Source organism: Astatotilapia calliptera, chromosome 14 (genome assembly GCF_900246225.1).
Source record: "Astatotilapia calliptera chromosome 14, fAstCal1.2, whole genome shotgun sequence".
Classification (NCBI taxonomy): Eukaryota; Metazoa; Chordata; class Actinopteri; order Cichliformes; family Cichlidae; genus Astatotilapia; species Astatotilapia calliptera.
Genome location: NC_039315.1, coordinates 9,844,018 through 9,865,467, shown reverse-complemented (window position 1 = coordinate 9,865,467; position 21,450 = coordinate 9,844,018). Strand labels below are relative to the sequence as shown.

Genomic DNA, 21,450 nt, shown 5'->3' with positions numbered 1-21,450 from the left:
TAAATAAAAGAAAGCGGCCACTACATGAGCACAACTAGGGTATAGTAAAAAATAATAGTCCATGAAATATCAGAAAATAGCGAATATCCCACCATTCCCAGCAATACATTTTTTCCCCAAATCGTCAAGATATTCAGTACATGTTTGAAAACATGTGTTTTTTAAATCCATCAAAATAAATGTGATGGTGATGAATTGCTGAACTTCCTTTCAATCCACCAATCAATCAAAAATCTAGAAAATCTAGAAATACTTTGGAAAATCACTCTATGCTAGATTAAAAAGAAATGCTTTAATCTATTTATTTGTTTGATGTACAATACACAAAGTCAGCTGGAGTGCTGGTGTTTTAAAACAGATACATTTTCAGTATTAATGTTCTGTTTTAAGCACAGAATTTCTTTCCATTTCCAACCATGTCGTATTTTTTGGATTTCTTAGATGTTTTGAGTTTCTACGGCTGCTCTCCTGACCAGTTCTCCCTAGTAAAAGAGATTTGAAATCAATAGAACATCCTGGTTAGATAAAGGTAATAAATATGCCATACACAGTGAGTGGCTAAGCATGAACATAATTTGTTGAGTTATAGATTACATCGCCATACTCAGTAGAAAAGCAACAAAACTACTTCCACCTTACAACACAGCGTAATTATAAACTTTAAAAAGCTCTAATTTAATATATAATTGCGAATTTAACAAAGATCAAAATTCCATAATATTGTATGACATAAATCCAACAGGTGATGGTTTAAACAAACCATGGAGGCCACCAGAACGGAAACTGTCATATCTTTCTATACCAAAAGGAAAGGCTTCCAGTTCAGAGAAACACCTAAAAGACCAAACCTAGATGTGTTCAAATAATTCAAGGTGAAATTGGTGCAGCTTTAGCTCAACATCCAACAGCAGTCAAAGCATTATTTTCCTGAAACACAGCTTACCATCTTGTGTAAGGCAGCTGGCAATGTCTTTGTAAAAATCAACTATGCATAGCCTTTCATAGGCTAACATGTTTACAGTGGCTAACATTATATAACTGCTTAAACTAACATTATGCCAGTATTGAGAATCATGCAATTCTGTGGTATTGGTACTACCTACTAAATTTCTGGTTCATAGTACCAATATACCAAGTACATAAATATCATGGTAGGCTGTGTCATGGTTGTATCAGCCCAATCAAATGGATCAGTGACTGAAATCAGACAGGAACATTTTACTGAATAAAGTTGCAGTTATGCACTTTTAATTGTGTATTTTAACCATTTGAATAGGAAACATTTCAGTGAGGCATTCATGCCCGTGATCACTACGTGTGATAACACAATGGGCCGACCTACTGCTAATTCTGGGAAACACATTTACCCTGAAACAGTAATGGCTCATGCAGGATGTGATAGTATCATTTAGTCCCATTACATTTACAATTCACAGCCACATAAAGAGAGTAGAATCTTTTCTAGTAGAGAAATATGAGACAATGAACACTTAATCACCACATTAATGAGATCAAACACCCACAGTTGCCTTCTTGGAGACAGAAAGAACAATATGACTAGGATACAAATGCTCTGCATCAATGTTTACAAACTCTGTGACCATTCTACTCAACCCACAAATTATAATTACTTCACTTTAAACATGTGGGTGTTACATGTAGTGCAGTATAATTTCGGCAGCACAAATTAATGCACCCCTCTAAAACAAAAAACACACTGGGGGTCAATGTGATATATCTGAGGTGTTTACTGTGCTTTTGACCTCAAAACATAATTCTGAACAACAACATTCTGTCCATCCTAATTGCATCCCATAACACAAATGCATGTGTAAAACCAGGCTATTAAATGGGAAATAACCATCTACTAGGCTAAAATATTACCCTAGAGTAAAAGATTGTTTAAATATTTGTAGCAAAACATTTTTGGTCCAGCAAATTATCCCTTGCAGCAACTCAACAACATTGAATTGAAGTGATGTTTTTTCAAAGGCTAATCATGTTACTTTTCTTCAAAGATGTGAAAAACACTTCACACACCGGACGAGAGAAAGGGGGCTGTTAAGATTGGGAGGATTGAGAGAAACAGTAAAGCATCTGTGTGTGTAACAGAACAGGTAAATTTGTGAGAAGTGACTCTCCGTAAGGCCATGAGGAAAACTCTTTGGGAATTGTGACTCCAAGCCAGAGGTACTGAAAAAGCAGGTGATAGCAGTAATGAAAGAAATGCAATAATAATGCAATAATGTTGGTTGGGTGAGTCAGCTGGGCCTCCGGCACTTTCTCCATAGCGCAGTAGATGACCTGGTTTCTCTCCTGTTCCGTTCCTCCACTGCAAACATAGGGCCAAGGTGCCAGCCATCAATAATATATACACACAGTTACTGTTGCCACACGCCCCTGAGCTCCACAGTGCTGAGATGGAGGCTTATTAAAGGCCCTCCCTTCTGTTATTGTTTAGCCCCGGAAGAAAGTGGCGTTATGAAAAATAGGACAACAAAGAAGAGCATGGCTTGGCACAGTGTCAGGAACAGGCACCACTAAATTGCCACTGTCCTTGGATAAAAAAGTTGGAGCAGTGGGGCTGGCTTGATAGCTGAGTGATTAGGAGACAATGAACATGGGCACAAATCTCCCGAGCAGCGACTTAAGTCTTTTTTTATGGGTAGAAGTTTGCAAATTCTGTATAATGGAAATGTAAAGTGTAAAGAAGGAGGCAATTCATATCTTCCAGTGATCGCCTTTAAATAGACAATGTGGTATTCAACAATACAGTCTATTATCAGTTTCTTTAAGTCTGGGCAAATACAATTATATTTTTTTAAGGCTGGCCTGGTCTGCATTTTTATTCAGATTAAAATGTACCCATAAAAAAGAAAAAAATGCAATAAAATAAATACTCATTTCCTTCAGCTACATTCTTCAGACAGTTGTTTTTGTGATTGTGTTTTTCCAGCTCTACCACAGACATTTTGCTCGACTGATCTGGGGATGAGCCACAGTCTTACGCAGACACACTAACGATTTCTGTGTGCAGCAGATTTTGTATTTGTTTACAGTTCCTGGTAGCAAGAAACAAAAGAAGTTGTTCAAGGTCTGTTGGACTCTGGCTTTAGCAAGACATCATATTAGGGACAGACACATCCTGTAGTAGACCTCGCTAATCTAACTCTTACCCACAACATGCCCTGTCTGTCCTGGCGGTGCACCGGCTTGCTGTGGAAGGTTAGAATCCAGTTTGCTTGTGTTTCTGTCTGCATGTGTTTTATATGGCTTATGGGGATCTCTGAGGGAGCTGTTTGTCCATGCATCCGCTCTGTAATCACTGCCATAAAAGAAACAAGAGGCAACAAGAGACAGGCAACTGGCAATAAATGACACGTCCTCCCCATGGTGTAATAACTTGCCCATCCATCAGGCAACCTCTGCTCACACATTTCTCTCCCTCTCTGCCATTCTACTTCCTGCTCTTGCTCCTCTCACTACAGCCTTCATCTCTGGGGAAGAATTACTTGGACGGACAAAGCGATTGATTGAGCTGGGCCACCATTTGATGTTTATTTCAGCTCAAATGAAACTGTCTTGTCCTTTCAATAAACCTCTGGCACAGACGCACAGGCAACAGAGAATATAGCCACATGATAAATTACAATATGATATCACACCTTCATGTGTTCTCCCCATTTCAGACAGACCATATGTTCCCCCAAAAAGACCTTGAAATTAATCTGCAGCCCTCACAAATTTACTGTTGCAGTAGACTTCTCCATGAGATCGATTTTACACCATATTCCTGTAAATGATGGCTGGCATGTCAAAGTCCCCAGCTCCCTACTGAGAGAGAGGCAAAACAAAGACAGCTAGAGGTGGAATCTGAGCAGCGAGGTAAGGGTCAGACATACATGGTTAATAATGGGCACAGAGAAAAAACTGTGGTGAAATGTAAGGCAGCTAATGATTAATCAATGAGTCCAACTGTGTGGTTTCAGGACTATAGTGTAATTTTAAGAGTGTATCGATTGCCTTTAATAAATTATTTAATCGAAAATATTTCAACCAATCTTGCAGAGGACAAAGGACACACGTGTAACTGCCAGATAATGCATTGTGGATTTGGTATCACTCCTGGCTACAACAACAAGTTCAGATTCTTCAACTTTAATAAGATGAAGACATGTGATACATGTAAGGCCCTTCAGGCTACGTTGACTGTGGCAGTTTGTGCTGTTTCTCAGCCAGTTGTCCAGTTTAGCTAGCTATCAGAGACATGCAGTAACCCTAAACTAGCTAAGTCATTGAGAATCTGCCAGCAGTGGTGGAGTACAACTTTTGCACAACTCTAATTAGAGCAAAAAATAATAAAGTGATGAACTGTATTGGCAGCACTTACTGATGTCAGATTTTAGAGACCAATAAAATTAGTGGTGTTTACTATTTTTGATGCATTTTCCTATTTTTAGGTCATCAATTTCATAGTGCCAGTGCCATAGTGTTAGTATCTCATTTGTCACAATCTTAAACATAGCTTATAATTAAATGTTAAATGAAGTGCTTCTTATATAGCGCCTTTTTGAGCACTCGGAGCGCTTTCTACTGCAAATCTCATTCACACACACGTTGCTTTTATCTATAATTAAGCACTTTCATACAACATTCCCACGCTCTTTCACACACTGATGGATGCACTGGGGACAAGATCGGGGTTCACTATCTTGCCCAAGTATAATTTGGCACATGAGCTGTAAGAGTCGTCGTTTGATCCACCTGCCGATTGGTAGATGACCCGCTCTAGCACCTGAGCCCCAGCTGGTTTCTCTCCTGTTCCATTCCTCCACTCCAAACATAAGACCAAGGTTCCAACCCTGACCCCATCATCATCATCAGTATTATTATTACATTGCAATATAACTTCTATAATGATTAAGTCCTGTAGTGTTCTCTTTGTTCTTCAGTTTCAGCATGTGTCTTATAATATGATGGTTTAAAACATTTAGTAGCAGCATATGGAAAAAAAACCATTGGCTATATTTCATGTATTTATCAATCACTGAGGGTGAATTTTTTAACAACTATTAGTTTAGGAAAGAGAAATTAGTATACTATTACTGCATAAAAACAGAGCTTTTGAGAAGACAGAAAAACAAAATCTGTTCTTTCAAAAACAAGTGAGGGTAAGGTGATGTGGGCTCCACAGCAACATTTATTTTTTCTGCAGGGAAAGTCACATGTCACCATTCTCTCCGCCTGCCACAAAGAGGTCATAAATTACCTGTCCATAAGCCATCAATCTACACTGGGAGCGACAGCAAACATCAAGCTTACACTCAATCTCGCACGCAAACATGCACGTACAAATACGGGCAACAGACACAAACACACAATTCTAGGAGAACGCCACATGCGCAAGGACCCGACTGTGTACTGGTAACAGTGTTTGCAGTTTCACCAGCCTGCGTTGCACAAACTTTCCACACTTGTAGATAAATATTCTCCAGTTTCACAAACACCAAGGGAAATATTTTTTCAAGCACTTCCACAGAGAAAGAGGTCAAATTCCTGCAGAACTGACTTTAAAAATTCATTTTGGTGCATTTAGTTCAGTTCATGTATACTTCCACCCCAGGAAAGTGACAGCTAGCTAAAAAAGCAGGTATTTGTTCTATTTTTACAATATGAAGAAACAGGAATGAGAGCAGATACAGATTCAAACATGTTATTGCATGAGGCAGTGATAACACACTTTGATGAATTATCGTTTTTCTGCAGCAGGAACACCAGCAGAAACTTGCAGTCACATCAGTTAGATCCCTTCAGCATTAATAATGCACAAGCCTTTATCTTTCTTCTCTGACCTCTTAAATCACTATCACAAAGCTGCTGGTCATGGAGTTAAGACTCCTTCCATTTTTCCATCTGCTTTGCCTCAATCCATTCCTCTTCATTACCTATAATCTTATCTACCCTCTATTTTTTTTTCCTTCACACAATCCACAAGAGTCAACGGGATTATTCGTGGAGAGATATTTTCTCTTGCTCGCCAAGCAGCAAATACCTTGTCTAACACAAGTTGTTAGGACAGTTAGGATGTGAACAGTTTTTAGGGAATCATCCATTCCTGTTTAGGTTGGCAGAAGAAAAAAATAAGAAAAAGAAAACATTCTTCGTGACCAAAATGCAATGTCATGCTACACTGTGGGAAAGAGCTGAAACATTTAGTACTTTTCGAGCTTGCGTGTTTGTACATGTGCTTGTGTGTATGGGCTTATGTGTGTGTGTGAGAGACTGCAAATGAGAAAGAGAGCGAGAAAATCTGATGAATTGTTTCATATATGGCATCCATCAGCAGTCCTGTGATTTATGGGGTTAATAACAGAGTCTATTCACAAGCCTGCAGTCCTGTTGTTTTTCTGTTTGTGGTGGGATGACAGAAATACTACAGCCAAACCACCCATTTGTTCTGATCCACTCTCATTTAAAAACCTATAAACCCAGCCCTTGCTGAACTCTGTACCATTTGGCATCACGGATAAGACCATGTGTAGGTATTTGTAAATATTCACTCAAAGCATCCCTTCAATTGCATTTATACACATTCCCTAAACCAGGCAAACACTACTACAAACTTGGAATTCTCCTTCCAATTTAATTTTCAAGGTCTGCAAGAATGGGACCAGGAAAAAATTCAATTTTAAGAAAAATACTTGGAATTTAATCTGAAACTGCGTGCAAAAAAATAAATAAAAATGCATAGGTGACAAGTGCAAAGACTGCAAAAGCTCTCAATGTATTGCTGACACACTCCTGCTTTTGAAATGGTCCTCTTTTTCTCCTGTGATCCCTCAAACCTTTTAAACCTTTAGTCGGGAAAAATGTGCATATTCCCATACCACCTTTAAATAATACAGCAGCTGCACGTAAACCAGGAATGAAGACAACACTTTGGTATAGCACTGTATGGTAATCCACAGTCATTCTTAATGCCTTCAGGCTACATCTATAACAGATGCTCTACCCTCTATGAGCCCTCATATTTTATTCACCACTAGGTCTCACTGTTTCTCAAAATTGCACATAATTCAGATAATATGGTAAATACTGCAAACAGCTTTGCTGCTTCGATAAAGGAAATTCCATTCATTTCACCTCCAAAGCTCCAATAGTGTGCGCACATATTATGACGATGTTAACCACATTAATAGGCAATGCCGTTTGATTCTCCGTAATGTTATTTGCAAAATATCACATTTCGCAGTAAACCATGCATCGCAAATAAACAAATATAGAAAATGGCCAAAATACATGGTTTCGCTATCAAAAAGACATCAGCTATAATGTACAATAGATGCACCTGTTTCACAACTGTCTGGGGCAATGTAATTGTGTACATCGTCCTGAGCTTTATAATAGGGGCAGTCATTATACATGCAGTGTAATAAAAAGATAATTATGAATTCCCCAACCGTGTTCTGTCATTTGGCAGGCTCTTTAACACAAAGCATACGTTCCAATGAGCCTCAGCTAATCTTCACAAGAGAAGAGGAAATTGGCTCTCTTCAACTGACTCCATTCCACTTTTCATCTGTGGACTTGCCAGTTTTGAAATCAACATGAAAGATTGGAGGATGAGGGCAGAACAAGAGCAGGGGGAGCACATGAAAGCAGAAAAGTATGCGAGAGCAAGGAAAGAGTGAAGGGGAGAGACACAAGGTGTGGGCAACTATAAGGAAATGAAAAGGGGGAGGAGAGAGAGCACAGCGCGGCAGTGATAATATGTTTACCTACTTAATGCTACAGTAGTGCTGATTGCTTTATCAACCCAGTGAGCCTGCATATGAGACGGAAGATTTGCAAGCAGGAAGATCGATGAGACTGGTATGCAAGAAATAATGTAATAAGAGTAACTGTGGGACGTGTTATGAAAAGTAGAGACAGGGAAAAGGTAGAGGGAGGGAAACTGGGCTGAGGTAGCAATTGCCTTGTCTTCCGAACACTGTAGCTGTCACAGCAGGCTACAGGTTACAGTATGTGATTGTGGCAACTACCCTGAGCTGGCATGAGTTAATGGGAAGCTGCAACCTCCACAGCTCTCTAATTGCTGTATTAAGTGGTGGGTAGAAAGATAAAAGGGAAAGGTGTGGGGCTAAATGTGTGAGGACTCATAATGTTTGAGGTGCAGAGGGAGACAAATTAGCCTGTTGATAAAGGCAGCCATGGAGGGAATGATGGTGTGTTTGGAACATTGCCGTAGGTTGATTGATCACCTTGCCACAGCCCTGTGTGTGTGTGTGTGCGTCTCTGTGAGTCTACTTGTGTGTGTGTGTTATAAATGTACTTACAAAAGAGTTGCGTGATTAATTACTCCTAGCATCATTCTACCTATGTTATCAGGACGCAATTAAAACTGAAAGGAATCGGCTTCTAACACTGTCAGAGCTGCACAGTGCATAAATGTGTTTTCTTAAAATTTTGCTTTGCTGACGACACACTCATTAAATCAAAGCCAGCCACTGTTAGTAGGTACCCAAAATATGCATATGTCAAAAAAGACACAAAGAGAAAACAGCCGATTGAAATTGCCACACAAAATGTGTTTTGTCAGTTTTGAAAAATTAAAGAGCAGAAGAAAGGTCTTTGCATACAATTTGTAAAATGTGCAAGCCTGGATTTGATAAAAGATTCTTTATTCTAGTGACTGCTTTCAACAAGCCTTGAATGTCTGTTGTCATACTAATGCAATTTCGTTTGACAGAGAGCCTTTAGCCTAAAATAGATCCATCAGCATTCTTAACCATTCAGTGCTCACAAACACACTTTTGCACATACTCACTTGCACACATTAAAAATCTATGTACTGTAAAGTTAAACTGCTCTAACTACAGGCACATACGTTAGATAAGCATACAAATACACACATTCTTACGCTTATATAAAAAATCTGTAGCTCAAGCTAGAGGCCTTGATATGACAAAGACACAGCTCAAGGATAGAAAAGCACTTTCTCTCACCAAGGCCGATTGCTGTGAAATGGAATGGAAACAATGATACCTATAGCGAACAACAAGCAGGCAGACAGACAAACAGAGAGAGCGAGCTAACATCACATCAGTGCTGCTGCCACAGTCTCGTTTCATTGCCAGTCAAAGCCATTTAGAGAGACGCTGTTAGATGGCCAGACCCGGGGCATCGGCAGCCACTCTCCCAAAGAGTTTGGAGCCATATTTATCTGCATTACAGATTAAAGTGCTGGGGACAATCAGATTGGAGATGGCTAATTCCAAAGCTGTCTACCAGCAACATTTAGCAACACAACAGCCGAGTATTCCTTAGACTTATCTCTGTGTGGGTTTAGATGAAAGCGCTTGTTGTCTTTTTTCTCTTTCCCCTTGTGTGTTTTCATTGCTTGTTTATCACCCAATCTTCGTAGTGCATCCCAAGTCGAAGTGGCTGGGTTCAAACAAAATGCCTTCTTGCTAATTATCTTCAATTCCTCATCTTCACAAGACCACTCTCTCCCCACTTTTGCAATTGAATGAATTTGCATAATAATGACTACTTGGCTCAGTGCAGTGTAAATAACTGGCTGGTGCAGGCTAACTGTCCTAATTTCAGTACTTGTTAGGAGACAGGTTAGGCTCCTTATGGAATCAGTGTTGGTATAACCGATTCCAGGTGATCTGAAGAAGGCCCAACTCGAAATGCAGCTGCCACTTGTAATTATTTTCCCTATTAAGTCATCTGCTGATTTTGAATCACAGAAGTAGGTAATAGGGATCACAATTTCCTCGAGCCCAGTGGTTCTAATCAGCAGTGTACTCAGTTTATAGTGATACAGAGGAACACCTTTGATACAGGTAATAAGTACTCAAATAACTGCACAGTTAATCATCAACACTGACTAAATTAAACACCACTAAATATATTAGTTTTATGTCATTTAAAGGTTATCAGTCAAACTATCTTAAATCTTTGCTGGTTCTAACAACACCTTTGACCCCTCATTTGTAAATCAATACATACGGATTTTCTGCCAGGGGAAATATTAAGACAAAGACATTAAAGACATTTATGAACTTTTGAAAAGGGGAAAAAATCAGATTAAATAATTGCTGATCTTGATGTAATAGCAGCCAAATATCTGGGGATCGATTTGCAGGAGAAATAAGTGAGTGGTACATTTCGATTAGATACCTTATCAAACCATCACTGAATGCTGTTTCATAAACGCAAACCCCTCTACTCATCACCAACCATCTCTACATTCCTCCAAGGAAATAGTCCAAATTATTATTGCTCATGCACTTTACCCTAATGCTCACAGAACCATCCTCTGTATTGACGCAACTTGCTCCTGCTTTCAAATAACTAAAACATTTTGAATCACCTTCCTGCCACTTATCTTACTTAGACCGGTCCTCATCATTGACAGATCTCCCAGGGATTCTCAGTAAACAGCGCGGTAACTTGTATAAACAAAAAGTGCATTTTTACTTGGTGTAATGTGCTGATAACATGCAGGTACCACTGGCATACAAACACCAGCCCCTCCCAGTTCTCATATTTCTCAGCGTGTCCCTTATTAATCAGTGCAAAGAAGACTGATGGACTCATTCAACCTTGCACACACACACACACACACACACACACACACACACACACACACACACACTCACTGAGACAGAAAGAGCAGAACGTTCAAGATTGATGTATTTACCATTTTGAAAGTTCACCCAAATGTAAAGGTAATTTTTTTACTACTGACTGACATTAATATTGTAAAAAAGCAGAGGAAGTAAAAGTACTTCATGCTTTTACCTGTAATGCTGGAGTGTATCGTGGCTATGGCACTGATAAATATTCACAAATTTTGTTAATATTTTAAGAATTCCAATGATGTTTAAAGGTATTCAGTTAAAGTCAAACGACCTACAAGAATCTGAAAAAAAAAACAAAAAAACCCTGATTATTTTTTCCTGTGAAATCGGTGTGGTATAGTGCTGCCCTCAAATTGACGATTTACTCATTGCACATATTATGGTACTCTGAGTAGTGTCTCGTCGCTTAATGCCCCATCAAACAGATTTATACCAGCAAGGGCAAAGAGGAAAGGAAAGGAAAGCAAAGGAAATGGAAGGACACTGACAAATAATTGTTCTTTTATGAGCTCTTGAATTTAAAGTGCTTCAATATCTCTATAACTCAACCCAGCACTAGAAAGCCAGTTTAAAAAGACAAATTTCCGAACATGCTGACAAGTCAGTAAAACTTTTAACTAAACTTTACTGACATCAAGGAAAATTTGCCTCTTCCATGACTGCAGCAGCTTTCAAAAGGAACACAGATGATAAATTGGTCTACTATGGCGCCAGCAGGGACACTACAAACTCTGAAAGCTGCCGAGCTCTCACTCTTTCTTCAAGGGAATCCTTTATTAGCCCCAAAGCTTCATCTCAATAGCATAAGATTTAGGCCTATCCCTTTTTGGATTTCAAGCCCCATATCTCTGTATTATTTCTCTTTCCCTGCTGGCCCAGATGAGAGCTGTCCACCCTTCCCAGGCGCCTGAAGCCCCATCTCACCACAGTATCACCTCCCACCCAGCACCAGTCTGCATAGTCCCTCCACTGCTCTAATCTTTGATTCAGCCTCCACTGTGGGTTAATGCCATTGGACACACTCCCACCCGATTCCAAATCTCACCTCTGGAAACAGATGAGGAACATGTAAGATGGGTGGGGTAGTGCGCAAGAGAGAAGAAGAGTATGGTGGAACTAGCTTTGTGCTTCAACTCCACAGCCATCGAGGCAGCAGTGCGCGGGCTCTACGGAGGAGTAGATCTGGATTACTCTGGAGAATACACCCTCTCCCAGTGACACGGCAGCAACTGCGGATGAACACTGCACTACCCACGCAAGATTTGTGTGAAACAGAAAACAGGTGACTGTCACAGGGGTGCAGCAGCATGGGTGTGTGGGTGTGTGTGTGTGGGTGGGTGAGGGTTCTCTAAAGGAGCACCCTTGAGATTAACTGAAACAGCCTGCACTTTGATAAAGGAAATGGTCACATCATGTGAGCCAAATCAAAAACACTTCACTATGAGCTGCCTCTTCAGAAGTACTCCAGATGGGATTGAATGATTTGATACTTAGGAAATAGCCGTCATGTAGCAAGGTCAGGTTTCTACCTGCTTCTTGGGGCACTGAGGCTCGAGTCTAGCCTGTGCTACATGATGACAGGATAAAGTTGAAATGCCCCAAAAATGGAACTTAAAATATGGTAGCAAACACGCCGCCAGATACACACATAAATCACTGCAGGTGAACAACAAGCAAAACACAACAACAATGCAGAGGTAAGCTCGCGGGTCTCGAGGCAACTTTCAAAGGGGCTTCGCTTTCAGTTGTTGTTGTTCACTTTGGTGTGAGTGAGTGGGAGTTTTGCCCAAAGGGGATGTTTTCTGCCTTAGTTGGGGACCAAATCTCTCATAAATCTCTTTAAAACTGGGACACCTCTGTTAAGAATGTAGGACCACAGGCAAAACATAAACTTATCTAAAGTACTACTTCTTAATACAACATATGTGTGTTGATATTCTATATTTAACATTGCCAACAAATCATGTGAGAAAACAAATTCCAACAATGAACATTTTCCACTAACAAATAGCTTATTCTTCTTATTCAAGTAGTTACTAACATTTTGTTTTTAAGATATGGTATTTTAAAATTATTAGTATTATTGAACATTTTACACAGTTTACATCATGAGTAATCAGACAGATTTCTGATGCAATTACTGCATTTACAAAGGGCAGGAGAGAAATCAAAATCTAAAAAGAAGAGCTTGTAGAATGACAGAGGGATTCATGGAAATGGGTTCTGAGATATGAGGAATGGTCACTTCTCTCATAGTAATTGCACATGACATTTAATTGTGAGAGCGGCATGTTGTTTAATTGGATGTATCCTCAAGCATCTAATTAGTCTTTGTCAGGAAAAGGAAGAAAATTAGAGAGCAAATAAACCCTCATTTATTTTGTGGTGTTTAAACACAGTCCATCCCCATGTGCTGTGTTTAGTGGTTAATGATAATTTACAGGGTGGCTTCACACATTGAATGTGACTTAAATAGAACTGTGTTGTTTGCTTTTTTTTATATGACACCCAGGGATGATATGTACTTTTATATATTAATTCCATCACAGAAGCATTTTATTGACAACCCAAAGTTGCAAATAGGAAACTTTTGGCTGTCTGCATTCACTACCAACCCCTCCATATTTAACTCGGGCTCATAAAATTGCACTCTTGAGGTTAAAAAAGATTTTCAGTACTTGAGATAGGCAATTAATGTCAAGTGTAAAATTGTCAATGTCGTTGAAGCCTGAAAGTATGGCTAATATCCCTCATTAGTATGATAAAGGTTTTCACTCTCCTTCATTCTCCATCAGGGTTCACTTGCTTTTCGATGGTCATAATGTATATGATCCAAGGCTTTTTTTCTCATTAACTATTCAAATCAATCATGTGGTTGTTACTATGTTTCCAGTAAACTCACAGAAAAGTTGATCTTTTATAACAATATGAACATTGTTGACTGTATCACATGCAATTGGTTCTTGCAAGGTGATGTGATATATCTAACATATGCTCCAAAGAAAAGCCACAACCTTTTCCCACTCTCTAGCATTGTAATAATCCATGACTGAAGTCCCAGTACAGCCATGTCTTCCCTATATTAGCATGCAGCTCAGTATAGAAAGTGCAGAGGCCCATACCTAATGAGTCATGTTCCCTGTCCTCCCTGTAGCAGGCTGATGTTCCCAATGAGCTGTGCTCCATTCTCATTCCTTTCTCCCACTCCCACTCCAAGGACCTCCGCCCCTCTCCTCCACTGACAGCTTTCATCCCTGCGACTCACCTGGAGCTGCTCACATCAGCACCACTATAATGGAGTGTGAAGTGTAAAAACATTTAACTGAGAGGCAGGTTCATTTGAGCTGCATCATTTCCAACCTGTCCAGACAGGAGACATGTGGCTTTCATTATACTAAATGCCCAAGCAGACATGCACACAGGTGCTGAGTGCCATTTGCAGCTTTCCATTTATGTTTTACCTTCAGATAAATAAGGGCCAGGCAGCATAAGGACCGCAGGCATTGTGTACTCATTGCTTGGCAAGGAAGGTCTGTAACATCCTGTCATCAAGTCATCTGAAATACATTTGCATGCCTTCAGTGCTTACCTACCCTATCAACAGCGACCTCTTGAACCTGAGGGTGCAGCACCACTGCATGATGACTTGTGCTTTTTGCTAATTCTTCTGATTGTGTGTGCACAAGGCTTGATGCAGCAGTGTAGCATTAAAGTACTTGGCTTTTGAACGTTTAACTTCCCGTATTCTTATCCTCTGGGAAAACCTTTGTTGTACATTGCTGACCACGAGGACATTTTTACTGAGCATAGCAACCCGGTGTCCTACTTGCTTTTTAGCAAACAGCATGATCAGCGTTGTCAAAAGGACTTCACTGAGCCCTTTAATTATAGAATTCCCAAACCTCATGGTCATTTTCACCCCTTTGATGACGTCACAAGGAGGGTTCCCCTGTTCTCGTGGCTCTTCTATCATGGTGGCAAGATCCATTGCTGCATTTAAGAGAGCCCTTCTGTCTAATCACTGCTGCCCTGCCGAGTCTCTTCTCTGCCCCCAATTCCATCCGTATGCCCTGCTCTTAAATTACCCTGGCTAAGCACCCTCTTCTACTTTACTCAGGACCATTACACCGACTGCCCCTCCCTGTTTGACTGCCAGAGTTTTAATACTATATGTGCTGTGAGGGCTGCCTGAAAACCAAGAGGTCAGACACCAGCACTTCCTCTTCCTCAAATTACAGCTGCCAGCCAACAAAGCCATCATTACAAGCCAAGCTGTAACATCAGCAGCACATTGGGGCTCTTTGAAGGCAAAGACTCTCCTTCACTAATCTCTTAATAACTTTTTTTTTAGGTTGGAGTAGGCTTGGAGTATAGAGTGAAACAAGGATAACATCAAAGAGAAAATGTATAAATTATAATATGAATACTAATAATAGCAAAAAATGCAGCTTGGAAACAGCCCAAACTAGTTTTTATTTTACACTAGTTTAACAGAGCACTATCCACCTCCCATAATGCCTACTGGGTGGCACAGCTGGCACAAGGGAGCTGTGTGGCTGGTGCAACTCTTGCTGCATCTTTTGTGCAGAAATACTCCTGTATATAAATGAACACAACGGAACAACCCAAAAGACCCATGTGTTCCATAAAAGATACACAAGTGTGTTTAAATTTTTAGAGAGTGACAAATTCCATGTTAGGAGGTACATGGGGTAGAAATATCACAAACTAGACTATATATCACAAAGACTGGAGTTAGTGTTGGACCGTTTAAAAAAATTCCCTTTCACTAGCTGCTTATTTTACTTTTTGTTGGTCATGTTTTAGGTACCAAAAATGTTGTTCAGGGTTTAAAACACACACACACACACACACACACACACACACACACACACACACACACACACACACACACACAGTAAATAAATAAATAAATATATATATATATATATTTAATCCCTAATTCTCAGGCACAGTTGCAGTAGTGGGAACCGTGGTTACTGACACACTGCCTATAGCATGTTACATCTAAAGGTCATTTCAAACCAGCCCATCAGCCATAGAACAGGCCAGCCTGATGGTTTAAATCTACTTTAATAATTCAAACCCTCATTGAGAGATACCAGTCCTCCCTTCTGGACTTCCAAGCCATGGGTGAAGGATTAGACTTGGTAGGAGTCTAGGCCCTAAGCAAGCTTCTCTTTTATGCCTGCTTTCCTGCAAGCTGTTGCTGGACCTTTGCAAACCCAAACCCCACTGTTTTTCTTCTCACTGTGCTAATTTATCTAAAAACACAACACCATGACAGTCAGAACCCCAAGCTGCCTTTATGGGTTAGGAAGGTGATCTTTATCCAAGCCACTTGGCCAATCCATCTGTTTGGCCCTGGAACCCAGGCATCTGCTCACCGCTATTGTTAGGCTTTGTCAGATGACAAGCCAAGACCCTCATGGGGAACCTTGGTCAACTCCAATGCACAGTTATGTGTGTATGCACACGCACAATAGTGCATATGTTTGTGACTGCCTTCAAGGGCCGGGGAGAGAGAGGCCAAGTGCTGGCTCTAGCGACTGTCTTTGTTTTGGTGACCGGGAGTGGAAGCAACAGTGGCCAGAAAACATGCCGGGAGCCCTTGTGTCATCCCAGCAGACTTGCCTGGGTGACCTCCAGCCACAGTAACAACTCTCTCCTAGGGTTGTGGTTTACAGAGTCACTGTCAGACTACAGAAGATTTCAGAGGCAGAGGTCAGTGTTTTGTTCTCAGAAGGACCTTTAGACTACATAAACTTGAAACCAATTTATGGCCACAATAGAGCGGGGTCGAAATGTATTCACTGTCACAGTGACTAATTGATTTGGTTTTTTAACTGGGGTTAGCCAAAAACAAACACAATGCACAGTATATATACACACAAGCAGATTGAAAGAGCATACACAGCATTAGTGTGACCTTATGCAAACATGCAAGAGATTGTTTATTTGTTGAAATATGGGTGGATTAAAACGTGGCCTTTCATCTTTTGCAGACATTTAAAATGGATTAAATTAATCACTTTTCATTCTCTATTAATTAGAGCTAAACAATTTCCAGTAAAAAATACACAAAATAATCCCTTGTGAAGTTTACTCTAATTCCTAGATAAGATTAACTGAAACTGGACAGATGAGAAAAACCACTATGGGTACCTTGACACATTCTATTCACCTAATTTAACTTGACTTCGCTTTGATCCAACATGATAGCTAAATAGGCCCTTCTATCCCTACTGGTCTATGTGCCCTGCAGGACTGCCGTTTCAGGTCAAAGATCTCTTCCACACCACTTAGGCCATTCCGTTCTCTGCCCTGCATTAAAATTTTATCAGGTAATTATTAAACCCAGTCTTCTTCCCTGATGCACATTTTTGACTTAATGATGAGAGAATTGAGAGAAAGCTTGCTTCACACTATGTGGTATTAGACTTTTGCTTCTCCATTTCCACGTGCATTTGGTTTTTCTTATTCCTGTATTCATGTGTTTTGCCTATTCCACATTCAACTTTTCATACATTTTGCAGTTTTGAATAATTAAGAATGTTGATTCCCAAATCATGAAAGATTAATGTGTGAAGAATGCATAATCAAGTGCGTTAATTCTGTGCTTTCTGACGCATTCCTTGTTTAATTATCATTTGGGGGGGAAGGGTTGAAAGTAATGGGAGGAGACACAACTGTGTAATGTGATGATCTAAAACATGGAGTGCTCATGAACAGAAAATATGAAGTTTATCTCAAATGTGTGAGGTCTTAAAAAACATATTCGAAAGAACAGTTTGCCACTTCATGGGGATATCTTATTGTTAAAGTTCAAAAGCAATATTTTAAAAGGGTTCATTACACAAAGTAAAGTTTTCCTTTTCTTAAAGACATGAACTAATAGACAAAGAGTCTGAAAGATTCTTTCAATAAAGCCTTAGAGCCAAACACCAGGTTCCAGCAGCTAATTTACCCTATGTTTTCAGTGATGAATGGAAGCCATTATGCAATGAATAATAGGAGTCAAGAGGATTTATTACACACAGATTGGTAAAACTTCAATAATGCATCCAGCAACTGCTATACACCAAGATTAGAAAACAACTTGCTTCGTAAGTGGCTGCATTCTTTATGTGCCATATAGACTTGGATGAAAGCGCCAAATTTAAAATTCATAATAAATGTGATTATTATCGTGTGCTGTCCATGACACCACATGACTGTGATTTAAACATATAATGGTTATTGTTATTTATGCATCCAGTGGCAGAAAAATGTTTACACACAAAACTATATAAAAGTGACTATATTAATGATAAACTAGAATAACAATAACAACGGATCAATTACACAAATCCGGGTCATTATCATACAAACAAGCCTCCGTGTTAAATGAATCAAAAATATGTTTACTTATGTTAAAATGGATGTTATGGCCTCATTAAAAATGCACATTATATGGCCTACTAAGGTCAAAACAAAGGTGAGTCATTAAAACATTGGTGGAATAAACAAGGTTGTTTACGCATGCCCATTAATGTTACATGTTTTATGAATTACTGGGATTATGTATGTATTAGCATCTTTGTTCAAGTAGCTATTTTTCCCCATATGGTAACTGAACATAGTTTCAAGGTCAGCTGGTTTTGGTATGTTTTAATATTTTTCAGATTTAACGCTTTAACCTGTAACACACTGAGATGTTAGTGCTAATAGTGACTGAGAGTATTCTCTAAATATATATAAAAACACTCCCTCACACCATTACACTGCCAGCAGAAGAGCTTCTGAAGAAGAGTTTCTGCTCATGGGTATTTTAAACCCTGCAGATGGCTGTGCAGGAAATCCTGTATATCAGAGGTTTCTGATCAGACCAGCCCATCTGCCACCACCATCTATGCTACGTTCAGTCACTTAAATCACCTGTCTTACACATTCTTGGATTAACATCCTTGTGAACATGCCTAAATGCACCGACAGGTTGCCATGTGATTGGGCAGCTGTTGGCAGCCTTTATCCTTCAAGATCAGGTATGGGCTCAAATTGTGGTCATAAATATTTTGTACTTGTAAATCAGTTTTGTATGTGCAAAAAGAATTTGTGTGAGTGTAAAAAAGATTTGTATGTGTAAAAAGAATTTGTGTGTGCGTAAAAAAGATTTGTGTGTGGACTTGGACGTAGGTGAGTGGCTCCAACAGATACTAGGAAATGTGCAAAAATACTGTGCAGGACCCTCAAACTAGGCCTATGGTAGAGGACCTGATTATGGGCTCAAATTGTGGTCATACATATTTTGTACTTGTAAATCAGTTTTGCACTTGTAAATCAGGATTTGTATGTGTAAAAAGAATTTGTGTGTGTGTAAAAAAAGATTTGTATGTGTAAAAAGAATTTGTGTGTGCGTAAAAACGATTTGTGTGTGAACTTAGTCAAAAAATACGTGGGAAACTCTGCACACAAATTTCAAGTTAAAAGTACGAATTTTGACCCTGTTTTTCTTCCTTTCATCTGATTGGCCAATGTCATGTCAATCACAAATGCAACTATCCAATCAGAGAACAGATGAGTTTGGCTGTCGGAGGGGCACTTTTTTGAACTGCAGGCACTTGGTAAAGTTTTATTGTATGAAACTATATGAAATTGTGTCATCATCGGTTTTAATGCAAAGTAAGTAAAAAAAAAATTACCAGAAATATATGTAAACACCAGTATCAGTATGTGTTTCTGATTTGAAATGATATCAAAAGTAGTATCTTGTGTCCCTGGGAGGAGTCACAGAGACATAGGGATACTGTTATAATGTATCTGCTGGTTAACTTCTCAGCCTCCTCCACACAATAATTAGTACCCAGAGGAAAAATAGGAGTGGGAACTGGGACACAGGAATGGTGAGAAGGATGACTGGAGGGTTCCAAGAGGGATCCCCTAATGACAGGTACAGCAAAGTAGATACTCCAGAGAAAACTGTAGATTCTCACTCTATAATCCTATGTTCATGTTACAGTTAGTGCTCTGAGACTAGCTGTGCTGGTGTTTTTTAATATTCAAAAATTCTATTTCTCACATACTAGCTTGTTAATCCATAAGTCTTCTCAATTACGATGAAATCATCTCTGAAACCAACTTATGGGTTGTTTCCTACTTTCCTTCACAAACACTTTATCTGTTGGTGACGTAAAATTTCATAACTATGGAAAATTATCGGTAAAATATTGGTAAAATTTCCTAGAAGTTTAACCTTCCAGGAGTAGAAAACACCAGCTAAAACATATTTACGCCACTGTAACCAATCTAAATGCACATATTCATCAGACACTTTGCAACAGCTTTGATCCCAAGTCAAAACACTTTCTGTGCAAATCTTAGAGATCTGAAAACTGTATGACACAAACGTCAGGGTAATGTGAGGTTCGTTGTGTTATGAAAAACATAAAAAAGTCCTCCACTTACATGTCAAAACATTAGATAATAATTTAATGCTCTATGTGTAAATAGATATTTTTTAAAAAGAGAGAGTAATGTGCACTTTTGTGTGTACCACAGTGTTCTGTGTGAGTATACATGTGTGGAGTTAATGCAGTTAATAAACTGACACATTTGCTTCAAAATTGAGAATCTTCTTGTTAAAGTGATAATCAGAGAGAACATCCTGAACCAGATAAGTCTCAACGGGCCAATGTTGTTTAATATCAGGATGCTTACAAATGCAGAAAAGGCTATAGGAATCTAGATAAGGCTTAGATTAAATGCTGGAGTCGAGATGATCAGGCAACATTTCTTTTTCATGGAATAATTAAGCCTTACATTATTAGGACCAAGGGTGTATCCCCAGCAATTATCACCCCTTAGTATTACACTCAGCAACTCTGCATGAAAGCATCTTTCCTAATGCGCTCATGTTTTAATATTCTGCTGCTTTTTAAAAGACCCCCAAATGGCGAGATGAGCCTAATCCTGTCATGCAAAATTGACACCCTCGTATGCCATCTGTTTAAATACAGTAAATCTGGTTTAACATAACCAGTTCATAATGAAAAGATAGTAATCCTGTAAATTGGGGCAATGACAGAGACCAATATCTTTAAATGAAAACTGCAGCTCAGCCACAGTGCTCCATATTTGTATCTTGGCAGATAGAGTACCAGTATACCATCACATCGCTTGGAATAACTTACCATTTGTTTTGATGAGTTCCAGGGATTCAGGTACAATTTCCATTAAAGTGGGTCACTCAGCCTGTAACTGAATAGCGGACATGCTCAAGTCAGGCGATCAAGAGAGGCGCCAATGAAGCAGATTATTAGCTACCTGCTGCCAGTTACTGTAAGCACCATAGATGGAGGTTAACAGAGAGGACGGGGGTGTTGTGGGATTTTGCAATTTATTATCCTCTGGCAATTAGCTAGGAAATGCTACAGGCTCTTTGATTGTGGGATGTTTAAAAATGAAAGCGATAAGCGGGAGCCACAGATGTAGCAGCCCTTCCTCATGGTAGACACTGGCTGCAGGCGCAAGAGATAGCAGAAGCTCTGATAGTCTCCAAGTCAGACAGAAAGGGCTAGATAGGCAGGGCTGAACTGATTCACTGGTGATAACTCCTGTCAATCAGGCCTTAAGCTTGATTAATACACGCAGCTCATGGGAAAATTAGGCCAAATGGGAGGTTTGACGTGAGGGGTTACAGAGAATGGAGTTATGAAGGATAAGTAGAGGAGATACAGGAAGTGTAAGCTGTGTCTTGACAAAGACTGAAAGAGAAACGTGCCAGTTAGGTCAGCTCTTT

The 21,450-nt window shown here is 39.5% G+C and overlaps 1 protein-coding gene across 9 annotated transcripts in view; it reads right to left on the bottom strand.

The window, feature by feature from the left end:
• The window catches only part of robo2 (roundabout, axon guidance receptor, homolog 2 (Drosophila)), a 260,488-nt gene that overhangs the window by 218,198 nt on the left and 20,840 nt on the right, over positions 1-21,450 (bottom strand). The window lies entirely within an intron of this gene.